Source organism: Papio anubis, chromosome 13 (genome assembly GCF_008728515.1).
Source record: "Papio anubis isolate 15944 chromosome 13, Panubis1.0, whole genome shotgun sequence".
Taxonomy (NCBI): Eukaryota; Metazoa; Chordata; class Mammalia; order Primates; family Cercopithecidae; genus Papio; species Papio anubis.
The window spans coordinates 82,519,845-82,528,718 of NC_044988.1; the positions used below are offsets into that span (position 1 = coordinate 82,519,845).

At 51.0% G+C, this 8,874-nt stretch overlaps 1 pseudogene across 1 annotated transcript; it reads left to right on the forward strand.

Annotated features, from left to right (window-relative positions):
* Positions 1-1,257: 1,257 nt before the first annotated feature.
* LOC100997652 lies at positions 1,258-6,211 on the forward strand (annotated as a pseudogene). Its single transcript, XR_004178051.1, has one exon. The product of XR_004178051.1 is annotated as an uncharacterized LOC100997652 (transcript).
* The last annotated feature ends 2,663 nt before the right edge of the window (positions 6,212-8,874 follow it).

An 8,874-nucleotide genomic window follows, 5' to 3' on the forward strand; every position in this document is an offset into this window, starting at 1 on the left:
AGATCCCCCCATCTCTGGCAGTGCAGTGCGCCTGGGCTGTCTGTTTGTTATTCCTTAAGTAGTACTTTTCCTTTTCTTTGGGGACAATTTTATGGGTTGAATGGAATTTGCCAAGATTTCGTTTCCCACCGTGCCCAACGCAGCTCTCAGAGTGTTGCAGTTACAGGATCTGATGATGACTTGATTTAAAATGTGGATATTTTGTTCACAATGGACTATTTAGCATGAATTTTGATTTTTAAAATGTTGCATTAAGGCCGGGTGGGGTGTCTCATGCCTGTAATCCAGCACTTTTGGGGGCCAAAGTGGGCAGATCACCTGAGGGTCCCAGGGTTCAAGACCAACCTGGCCAACATGGGTGAAACCCCGTCTCTACTAAAACCACAGAAATTAGCCAGGTATGGTGGCGGATGCCTGTAATCCCAGCTACTGGGGAGGCTGCGGCAGGAGCATTCTTTGAACCTGGGAGGCAGAGGTTGCCGGGAGCCGAGATCTTGCCACTGCAATCCAGCCTGAGCGACAGAGAGACTCCATCTTAAAAAATAATAATAAAATAAAATGTTGCATTACTATGTAACTTTCTCATGGGTATAGAAATTAATGAAGATAGCAGGCGTGATGAAATCCCAGCACTGCAGCAATCCGTCCATGAAGACGAGCCGCGCTGCCCGAAATTTCCCTCCCCACTGGGTATCTAGCGGCCCTCAGTGGCTCTGGTGGTTTCTTCCTAGACTTATTTCTTGGGGACTTCCAGGGGAGCCTGACTTCAGGTAGGTGACTGCACTTCATCTGGGCTCTTCTTTTCCAGCAGTCACTCCTCTGCCCTGCATTGGCCTTGACCACATGACCCAGAGGCACAGGGAGAAGCCTCCCCTGGATGCTTGGTGAGTTGACTTCAGCGGCTGAGAGTGTCTAAGGAGAGCCGGGAGCACCACACGCTTCCTGCAGATGGTGGGGCAGATCTGTGTGCAGGAGTGCCTGAAGGGGATCTCCTGTGGCGCTGCCTGGTCCAGGGAGGTCACAGAGTGCTCCTCCACCCTGAGCACAAGGGGTCCCACCAAGGACAAGGACGAGATTCAGCACCGTCGCACGCAGAACAGCTACGGGGAGCCACAGGTCACTTTCCCAAAAGGGAGTCTCCAAGCCAGAAGCCATCCCTGCAGCATTGTCTTCGTGCTCCAAGAGAAGCCCTGGCACACACTTCTGCTCAGATGGAACCACTGTACCCTCAGCGTCCTTGTCAGTACCAGCCGGTGACTTTCCTACCCAAACCCTTCCCTCACTCCCCGCCTCATTTTCTCAAGGTGCCGTGTTTGCCTGAAAGGACATTTGCGGCCAGCAGGGGTGGTGGCTGGTCCTCTAGCTGGGCACGAATGCCACTGGCAGGCAACCTGGCAGACTCCATGGAAAGGTGCTTCCCTTCCTCAAGGTATGCACTCAGCGGGGAGACCTCATTGTCAAGTTCAGAGTTACGCTGCAGACTGCACAGCACCTCGCCTGCTTCTAGGACCTGCTCTGGTCAGCCCCGGACCCACCACAGCAGGACCCCGAATCCTGTGCTCACCCAGGGCTTGTCCATGGCACTGGAAACTCCTTCCTGTTCCTGATCCCTTCTGGGCGAGGGGTGGGCAGGGACATGTGGCTCATGCCGAGGTCTAATACTGTGTTCCCAGCATGGAAGTAGGTGCCCTGAAGAGGAGTGGGGACACTTCTTGTGGCATGCAGGATTCCGTGTAGAAAGCTGTGACTGTCACCCCTCCTTCCCACTCGGTTTTGTGAGTGGACCTTTCCCTGGCCTTTCTCTCCTTGGCCCACTCTTGGCAGGAGAGAGGAGGAGAGGATCTCACTTTCCCCTGCACCAGCCACAGCCTCGGTCGGCGGGATTCCCAGCAGCTGGCCAGGGCCGCTCCACACCTGGTGGTCAAGTAACCATCCCCTCACTGTGGACATCTGCACCCTCTCTGGAGTTGGAACAGGAAAGAAAGCCAAGACCTTTAAGTGGACCTTGAGTTGAGACTCATTTCTGTGGAGTCAGGGGTGAGGAGGAGCCAGGCCTCCTGTGTGCTCTCCATACCCCAGAGCCGGGTGCCCAGTTCCATGGGTCCTGATGGACAGAAGGGAAGAGCAGGGAGACTGCTGCACCGTGGGTGGCAATGCAGGGGCTGCCGTCTCCAGCTGAGTGCCCAGGGACTCCTGGGGGCCGCTGGCCCTGGGTCCCAGCAGTGGGTCCTGTTTCTTCTTTCCCGTCTGAATGCAGGGCCCGCCACCCCCAAACGTCCCCTCCACATTTGGTGAAATAGGAAGCTCCATGGCTCTTAGCCATCTTTCAGGGTGACTGAGAGATTGGTTTCCACAGAAGCCTCAGTGGCCTGGTCCGTGTCCCCCTCTGCACGCGGCTGCAGAAAGTGAAGGATTGTCAGGGAGCGGGGCAGACATTTGGTTTATCTATGTCGTTGGTCAAAGTTTTGTTTTTCCTCCAGAAGAAAAAGGCTTCTGGACATGCCACCGTGTTCTTCACTCCTTCTTTTGGAAATGTATGAAGAACGGGTGGTATGTTGAGTGATTGGTCCGTGAACAGTTGGCCCAGAGGAAGAGGTAGATGTGGATGAGTGTGGCCGCCTCTGCCCCTCCCCAGTGCAGGTGGGTGTGGGCAGCCCAGGCAGGCGCTCAGGAAGGGTGAGGTGGAGCCTTGCACACTCTGAGCACAAAGTCCTGGGATCCCTTAAACCCAGGCACTGCCTCGACGGCAGCCAGCATGGCTGATAGAAGAGACACAGAAGTCCAGCTGAGGCCAGACAGAGGGCGCCACTAGAGAGCCGCGCTACGTGGGGGTCATTCAAGTTGTCTCGGTGTATGCAGACGTTGCTTCTAGAGAGTCAGAAGCTCTATATGCCTACTGTTGGAGCAGAATTTCGGGATAGTGATGGAAAGCCTCCTCCCAAGCCAGCTGGGGAGTATGGGGAGGTGGTGGCCGGAGGAACCTGGCATCCCCGGGTTACGGCCACGGAGGTAGCTGTGCCTGCAGCTCGGCCTCTGCGTCATCCTGACTCGCCCTGCTTTGGCCATGGCTGTTCTTGTCCTTCCCTCTTCTCAGTGCAGGAGGACCCTGAATCAAATGCCTCATCCTGGTTTGCATTTTACCCTTGGATGAAGCTTGTGGTGAACCCCAGGGCTCTGTGTCTCCTGAGTCTCTGCAGACCTCGGGTCCTGGGCCCAGAGACTCTTCTCCCTGGGGCAGGAGGCACTGGGATGTGTGGACGGGGTTGTCCTGGGGCACAGTAGCTGATGGAGGGACTTCCTAGCTTTCTGGGCCTTTCCGACCCTGAGTGTGACCTTCCTATTCTTGATCACAGCCCCAACCTGGGAGCCTGCTGGAACCTGCAGAATGTGGCTTCAGCCTGTTCCTCTGTGAGAAAAGGTGGGCCTGGCAGTCCCACAAATCTTGTGTGTTCACCTTGGTGGTGAATACATTCTTGGGTGGTGAATACGTTCTCTCCTTGCCTTCACTCTGGAAAAGGCCCCTGTTTTGTGATGCAGGATGTGGTCAATGACTGACTCGTTCTTCAGAGTGTCAATATCCCTCTGGACCATATACACAGCTCTGATTTCTGGTGTTCCTGGGCTCTGCACACAGCAAGAGCCACTCTGGGCCTGTGAGATGCATCTTCTGGCTCACTTTCTTCTTGTTGGCTCTTTTCCCTGCGTCCTCTGCCACTGCTCTGTTCTGGGCAGGAGGCTCTCACCCTCTCCTGCCTCCCCTCTTTGATCCTTTTCTGTGAGGGTCTGCTGGAGTCCTGTGTGTCATGCATCACTGATAGATTCTGGTCGTGCTTGCTGTCCTCCCCATTCTGAGGGACCTCTGATTGCCTGTGAGCAGTTTACAGGGGCTTCTCCTGGCCCCTTCACCCACAGCATTCCTTCAACGGGTGAATATTTGTGAGGAGCGGATCCTGGAAGTGACGTCAGGTGAGAAGGGAGGGCCCGTCCTTGTCCGGTGGGCTCCTCTAAGAAAGTACATTAGCCCGGGGAGTTACTAACGCCCGAAATGTATTGTCAAAGTTCTGAAGGCTGAGAAGTCCAAGATCAATTGCCTGAGGATTTAGTGCCTGGTGAGGACCCATTCCTTAGGGCAGTGCCTCCAGCTGTGTCCTCATGTGGCCGAAGGGGACAAGGGAGGTTGCTGGAGCCTGTTTGATGAGAGCACTAACCTCCTTCAGGAGGGGATTATTGAGAATGTCCATCTTGTTTCAGGGCATTCCCGAAGGCCCCACCTGTTCTTTCTACCCCATTGGGAATTAGGCTTCAACATATAAATCTGGGGGACACTGACATTTAGGCCATAGCACGTCAAAGACAAAGTGAGGTCGAGTGTGGAAAACATCCCAGAATCTGGATGTGGCCCAGACAGAAGGAAACTCAAAGTGATGGGGTGACCGATGGTCCCTGGTGTGTGTAGGACTCAGCGGTGAGGATGGCCCTGGGCACGGTGGCAGTGGCTGTTGGAAGATGATAGGGAATGTGTTGTTGGGGGGAGGGTGGAGCCCACTATGAGTGGCAACTCCCTGGGGGCGCAGGAAGCAAAGCTAGAGGCGACTCCCCTCTCCCCTCCCTGCACACAGTGTCACCTCTGTGGTGGCCCTGTCGTCCGCCTCAGTGCACAGGTGTTGCTGTAACAACTCCTGAAATTACCTTCAAAAGGAGGGTTGTGCAGGTGCCTGCAGGAGACAGGAGGCCGCAGTGCATCCTGAGTGTCCCGGGGACAGGCGAGCCTGGCAGGGGTCCACGGCCCCACAGTCCCAACGACTGCCTCAGAAACGGGCAGAGAGCATGCTTGGTTCCAGCTTGCAGGGCCCACACCTCAGAGCTGTGGACAGTCATCAAGAGTCCATGAGCATGACGAGGGGACAAAAATGACCCAGGAACCTCAGGCCGCTGTGCTGCCATCCAGCCACATGCAGCAGCAGCCCTTCGGGCCTGAAGATCCTTCTGCCCTTCTCTGGGCCTTGCTGATTTCCTCCTCCAGCCCCGCAGTGTGTGCGCTCACACACACACGCACACACGCACACACAGTGCAATTTCCCTCTGCTCCCCTGTGCTCCTCAAAATTCACTGGGTTCCTCTCTCCTCAGAGACATAGTCCTGGGCCCCATCTCAGCCTACAGAGGCCTGAACCTTTCCCAGGATCGTTTTCTAATTCTCATGTCTTGCGCTAAAACAAAACTAAAACTAAAATGCTTTCTGAAAGGAATAATACACCAGCATCTAGTCCGGGTATCTAAGCCTGTGGTGTGTATGTTGTCTCAAAGTGAATACCTGTGAAACCACCACCTGTGCCGAAACCCAGTGTTTCCCAAGACCTAGAGGCTCTCTCCAGTCGCTAATTGTGATCACCTCTCACCTGATCACCGCCGAGCCCTGAAGGTCACCTCTCCTGACCCTATTACACCGCTGACTGCTTATACCCTTGCTGTTGCTCCATCTAATCATCCCCATAACCCTATGAGATCATCGTTCCCATATGACAGAGGAGAAAGCTTGGGGACACAGGGGCTGTGTCCTGGCCAAGGCATTGCTGGCAGCAAAAGGCAGAGCAGGCATCCAGCCAGGAGCCCCAGCACAGTCCTGTTCTTCCCCCACTACACTGGGCTGTAGAAATGAATCATGGCAGTTTGGAAAATGGGCTAACTGCATGGTGCGGGAGGTGGTGATGGATGCCCACTGCTTTTCATGGGAAGATGTGGTGTCTCCATGTCCCCCTCAGGTCTAGCCTTTCTCTGTGGCTCAGAACCTTGGGAAAGTGGGAGGCTCAGAGCAGGAAAGGGACTTACTTGCCCAAGGGCCACAGCTGCTACGTGGCAGGTAAGGGACCATTATTCCTCTGTCCCTTTCACAGAGGACAGGAGGAAAGTGAGGCCAGGTGGGTACATGAGTTTAGCCTCTTTTCTGCAGAAGGCCCGGATCAGCTTTGCACACAGTTGGTGCTGACCTCAAATTCAGCCCTAGAGGGGCCTGTCTCTGCCCTGACTATTGAGGTGCAGGCTTCTTCCCCTTTGTTCTGTCCGTTTCCAAAAATGTGAACACACACCTCCTACATGTTTGTGTATATTATTGTGTGCATAGATACTACCATTGTAACATTTTATACAGATTAAAAATGCATTATTGTATTGAAAATTTCAAAGGAAATGTGTAATAAAACATTAAAAATTAATTTATGTTTTTATTGTCAATGGACATAATCAAGTTCTCTGTAAAATATTATGGCTTAAAAGGTAGTATGAGCCAGGCACGGTGGCTCAAGCCTGTAATCTCAACACTTTGGGAAGTGGAGGTGGCTGGATCACTTGAGGTCAGGGGTTCGAGACCAGCCTGGCCAATATGGTGAAACCCCCGTCTCTACTAAAAATACAAAAAATTAGCCAGGCATCGTGGCAGCTTCCTGTAATCCCAGCTACTCGGGCAGCTGAGGCAGGAGAACTGCTTGAACCCGAGAGGCAGAGGTTTTGGTGTGCCACGATTGTCCCATTGCACTCCAGCCTGGGCAATAAGAGTGAAACTCCATCTGAAAACACACACACACACACACACACACACACAACAAAAAATAAAAGGTAATGTGGATATTAATAATGTTTCCTCAACAGGAATGATGGAGAATACTCTAGTTTTCCTCTAGGCATTTAATTTTTGAATTTCTGCCTTGGGTAAGGTATTCTTGGAATAAAGTGTTTGCACACCGGAAAATGGGCTATTTTTTTCTGAAACTAGTATGAGTATACCCACACAAAAGTGATTTTATTTTGAATTTAAAAGATAAAACAAGAAGTATGTCCTGCTCTAGAGACCTATCAGATGCTTTTACAGGCTGTAAAGGCAGTTCCTTCCCTCCTTCACCTGAGGATCCTTCCTCAGCCACCTCAAATCTGAGACTGCATCATCAGAACCACCTGGGGGGCTCGTGGAAACACGGATCGCGTGGCCCTCCCCCAGGTTTCTGAGCAAGTAGGTCTGATGGAGCTGAGTAGTTGGCTTTTTTTTTTTTTTTTTTTGAGACAGAGTCTCACTCTTGTTGCCAGGCTAGAGTGAAATGGTGCAGTCTCAGCTCACTGCAACCTCTGCCTCCTGGGTTTAAGCGATTCTCCTGCCTCGGCCTCCCAAGTAGCTGGGGTTACAGGCACCCACCACCACGCCCAGCTAATTTTATTTATTTATTTATTTATTTATTTATTTATTTATTTTTAGTAGAGACAGGTTTCACCGTGTTGGCCAGGCTGGCCTCAAAACTCCTGACCTCAGGTGATCCGCCTGCCTCAGCCTCCCAAAGTGGAGTGGTTGCATTTTAAACAATTCCAGGCAATGCTGATGCTGTAGGTCCTACATCCACACTTGTGAACCGCTCAACCACTTGGTAGAACTGGAAAGCCAGGCGGGACACCATGGCTCATGCCTGTAATCCCAGCACTTTGGAAGGCTGAGACAGGAGGATCCCTTTAGGCCGGGAGTTCACGACGAGCCTGGGCAACATAGCAAGATCTCATTTCTACCAAATAATTTTTAAAATTACGCAGGTATGGTGGCGTGTACCTATTTAGCTACTCAGGAAGGAGGCTGAGGTGGGAGGATCACATGAGACCAGGAGGTCAAGGCTAAAACGAGCTATGATTGCACCACTACAGTCCAGCCTGAAGGACAGAATAAGACCATTAAAAAAAAAAAAAAAAAAAAGCTAAAGGCATCGTTTCCTTGGGGTTCTTCATTTCATGTGTTCCTTTTAAGACCTGGAAGAAGTAAGCGTCTTACGTGGGAGATGTTTGCCAAGAACAGTTTGTTGTTGTTTACTCTCTGCACAGTGGCACAGATAAGGTGGCCTTTTTTCTACTTAGAGAAGCTGTATGTAGAGGCTATTTTTAGACAACGACAAACCCAGATGCTCCCCTATCAATTTAAAGGCCATTTTTAAGGCCTTTTAAGGAAAATAGTCAAAAGCTTTTTTTTTTCTAGAAGAGTTTCTGGTGCTCATGCATGTGGTTGAGTGAAGTCAACATACAACCATAGCAACAGTGATGGAGCACAATATTGTGGACACAAAGTAAACCCCAACTCTGAAAGGTGATTTCAGAGTGAATGATGTATAACGATCCAATAATTTTGTGGGAAGTATAGATGCTTGGCAAAGGGAAAGATGTTGCAGGTCATAGTAGCTATACAGATGGTCCCCAATTTTCCGTGGTTCCACTTAACTTTTTTTTTTTTTTTTGAGACAGAGTCTTGCTCTGTTGTCAAGGCTGAAGTGCAGTGGTGCAATCTCAGCTCACTGCAACCCCTGCCTCCCCGGTTCAAGCGATTCTCATGCCTCAGCCTCCAGAGTAGCTGAGATTACAGGTGTGCGCCACCAAGCCCCACTAATTTTCTTTTTTTTTTTTTTTTTTTTTGTATTTTTAGTAGAGACAGAGTTTCACCATGTTGGCCAGGCTGGTCTCGAACTCCTGACCTCAGGTGATCCACCCATCTCAGCCTCCCAAAGTGTTGGGATTGCAGTCGTGAGCCACCATGCCCAGCTGACTTACCATTGTGTGACTTTATGACAGTGCAAACGCAGTATGCGTTCAGTAGAAACCATACTTCAAGAGCCCATACGACATTTTGTTTTTCATTTTTGGTACAATATTTAATAAATTACATGAGATATTCAACACTTTATTATAAAATAGGCTTGTGTCTGATTATTTTAGACCACTGTCGGCTAATGTAAGTAGCATATATAGAGTAGGCAAGGCTGCTATGGTGTTCAGTAGGTGAGGTGGATTAAATGCATTTTTGACTTACAATATTTTCTTTTTTTTTTTTTTTTTTTTGAGACGGAGTCTCGCTCTG